The following is a 3,544-nucleotide window of genomic DNA, read 5'->3' as shown; positions in this document are numbered from 1 at the left end:
ATATATATATATATATAGATATATATATGTATTAGGGGTGCGAATCTCTCAGTGTCTGGCGATTCAATTCGATTCCGATTTTTGGTGTCAACATCGATTTTTCAATTCAGAAAAGATTTTCGATTCAGAGACAATTTTTCTATTGAAATGACCATAAATTTTGTTTCAGTTATGTAACTGACAACTGAAAAGCTTAAACAACAATGTAAACAAAAAGACATTTATTTAAAACAATAATTTTAGGTTCTTTACTGTATCAAATCTTTTTTCATCATTTTATATGAATACCAACAATAGGAACGAATATAGGAGTGCATAAAATTCTGTAACTTAAATTACTAAGTTAGCTTAGTTGCCTGGATTTTTCTTAAAAAAAAAAAAAATGAAATAAAGATCTAGGAACAAAAAATTCATCCATCCATCATCTTTATCCACTTTTTCCTTTACGAGTCACGGGTTTCACTGGTGCCCATGTCCAGCCATCACTGTGCGAGAGGCAGGGGAGACCTGGACAGGTTTCCAGTCCATCACAGACAAATAATTCTAAATATATACTGTAAATACAAAAGTAAACGGACTTCAGCCCACCATTGTACATTACTCAAAATGAAATACAGACGTCACAGTTTTTTTTAACCATATTGCTCTAACATTTGTTATATTTTCAAAACTTAATATGAAATATACAGTGCCTTGCGAAAGTATTCAGCCCCCTTGAACTTGTCAGACTTTTTCCAAATTTCAGGCTTCAAACATAAAGATATAAAATTTAATTTTTTTTTGTGAAGAATCAACAACAAGTGGGACACAATTGTGAAGTGGAATGAAATTTATTGGATTTGTCAAACTTTTTTAACAAATAAAAAACTGAAAAGTGAGGTGTGCAATATTATTCAGCCCCCTTGCATTAATACTTTGTAGCGCCGCCTTTTGCTGCAATTACAGCTGCAAGTCTCTTGGGATATGTCTCTATCAGTTTTGCACATAGAGAGACTGAAATTCTTGCCCATTCTTCTTTGTAAAACAGCTCGAGCTCAGTGAGGTTGGATGGAGAGCGTTTGTGAACAGCAGTCTTCAGCTCTTTCCACAGATTCTCGTTTGGATTCAGGTCTGGACTTTGACTTGGCCATTCCAACACTGGATATGTTAATTTGTGAACCATTCCATTGTAGATTTGGCTTTATGTTTTGGATCATTGTCTTAATGGAAGATAAATCTCAGTCCCAGTCTCAGGCCTCTTGCAGACTCAAACAGGTTTTCTTCCAGAATGGTCCTGTATTTGGCCCCATCCATCTTCCCATCAATTCTGACCATCTTCCCTGTCCCTGCTGATGAAAAACAGGCCCAAACCATGATGCTGCCACCACCATGTTTGACAGTGGGGATGTTGTGTTCTGGATGATGAGCTGTGTTGCTTTTACTCCAAACATATCGTTTTGCATTGTGGTCAAACAGTTCGATTTTGGTTTCATCTGCCAGAGCACCTTCTTCCTCATGTTTGGTGTGTCTCCCAGGTGGCTTGTGGCAAACTTTAAACAACACTTTTTATGGATATCTTTGAGAAATGGCTTTCTTCTTGCCACTCTTCCATAAAGGTCAGATTTGTGTAGTGTATGACCGATTGTTGTCCTATGGACAGGCTCTCCCACCTCAGCTGTAGATCTCTGCAGTTCATCCAGAGTGATCATGGGCCTCTTGGCTGCATCTCTGATCAGTCTTCTCCTTGTTCGAGATGAAAGTTTAGAGGGACGGCTGGGTCTTGGTAGATTTGCAGTGGTCTGATACTCCTTCCATTTCAATATGATTGCTTGCACAGTGCTCATTGGGATGTTTAAAGCTTGGGAATTCTTTTTGTATCCAAATCTAGCTTTAAACTTCTCCCCAACAGTATCTCAGACCTGCCTGGTGTGTTCCCTGGTCTTCATGATGCTCTCTGCGCTTTGAACAGAACCCTGAGACTATCACAGAGCAGATGCATTTATACGGAGACTTGATTACACACAGGTGGATTCTTTTTATCATCATCAGTCATTTGGGACAACATTGGATCATTCATAGATCCTCACTGAACTTCTGGAGTGAGTTTGCTGCACTGAAAGTAAAGGGGCCGAATAATATTGCACACCCCACTTTTCAGTTTTTTATTTGTTAAAAAAAGTTTGACACATCCATTAAATTTCATTCCACTTCACGATTGTGTCCCTTTTGTTGTTGATTCTTCACAAAAAAAATAAAATAATAATTTTTATATCTTTATGTTTGAAGCCTGAAATGTGGCAAAAGGTTGAAAAGTTCAAGGGGGCTGAATACTTTCGCAAGGCACTGTACACACTTCACAGTCTAACCATATTGATTCATATTTGGTAAATCTTTTAACAAAATGTCAAAACCTATGCAAACCTGCCTAAAAACTTCTGAACTGTAATAATTTATAAACCATAAATTGTATCATTTAGAACTGGCTCAGGAGATGTGTCTCATCTCACCTCTCTTCAACCTGTTAAAAAGACAAATTACATTAAGTTTGTTATACATCTTGTCTATAAGTTTTTGTATATTATGAGAAATAACACTTACCTTTGAGCTGCAGCTGCATCAGAGTTTCTCCCATCCATTGTTTGATGGTGAAGTTCTGGTGTTGCTTATCGCAAAAAAAAAAAAAAAAAAGAAAAAGCTATGTGAAGGAATAACGTACGTTGGATCCAGCGTATTAAAAATAAACCTAAACTCTCACCTTCCACTGAGCTGTTTGCTCGTAAATCCTTTGTGCAGGAGATGGAGTGAGAAATCTTCACAGCCTTTGGGGAATCAGCTGGAAGTTTGTTGCATAGTTCTCTGGTCTGTTGCTTTCGCTTTCATCTTTATTTCCAAAATACTGTACCGCAATTTTATTTTACACTTCTTGCAAACAACCTTGCTCTTGTTAAGCTCTGTCGTCCCCTGGAACATTGTAGGATCTGAAATTACTTTTAAAGATGAAGGAGTGGGTTGAATCGTGCTTTTCCCCTCCTCCATGCTAGCAGTCTCCATTCAGATAAAGGCAGCTGGCTAACTAGCTTGCTGTATGGGGGCCTACACCGCCAAAATTCTACGGCGGCCTAGCGGACATGTAATGCAATGTGCAGTACGCTTGGGAGTAGGAGCGAAAAATTATAAAACTTAAACACATTTTAAATCGATTTATGGGCCTTTAGAATCGATTCAGAATCGCCTGGACTAAAAATCTAGATTCTTTAAAAAATCAATTTTTTTCTGCACCCCTAATACGTATATATATATATATATATATATATATATATGGCATACAGCTCATGAAAACCCAAAATGCCTGTCCCAAAAAATTAGCATATCATGAAAAGGTTCTCTAAACAAGCTAGTAACCTAACCATCTGAATCAACGACGTAACTCTAAACACCTGCAAAAGATTCCTGAGGCTTTTAAAAACTCCCAGCCTTGTTCATTACTCAAAACCGCAATCATGGGTAAGACTGCCGACCTGACTGCTGTCCAGAAGGCCATCATTGACACCCTCAAGCAAGAGGG

At 37.9% G+C, this 3,544-nt stretch overlaps 1 protein-coding gene across 1 annotated transcript in view; it reads left to right on the top strand.

Annotated features, from left to right (window-relative positions):
• ehbp1 (EH domain binding protein 1) overlaps positions 1-3,544 on the top strand; it is a gene marked incomplete in the record, with an annotated part of 851,057 nt that overhangs the window by 338,492 nt on the left and 509,021 nt on the right.

The sequence above is a fragment of the Nematolebias whitei genome, chromosome 1, assembly GCF_014905685.2.
Source record: "Nematolebias whitei isolate Nwh7 chromosome 1, NemWhi1, whole genome shotgun sequence".
Taxonomy (NCBI): Eukaryota; Metazoa; Chordata; class Actinopteri; order Cyprinodontiformes; family Rivulidae; genus Nematolebias; species Nematolebias whitei.
The sequence above is the reverse complement of the archived record's forward strand: the minus strand, read 5'-3'. Positions and strand labels throughout refer to the sequence as shown.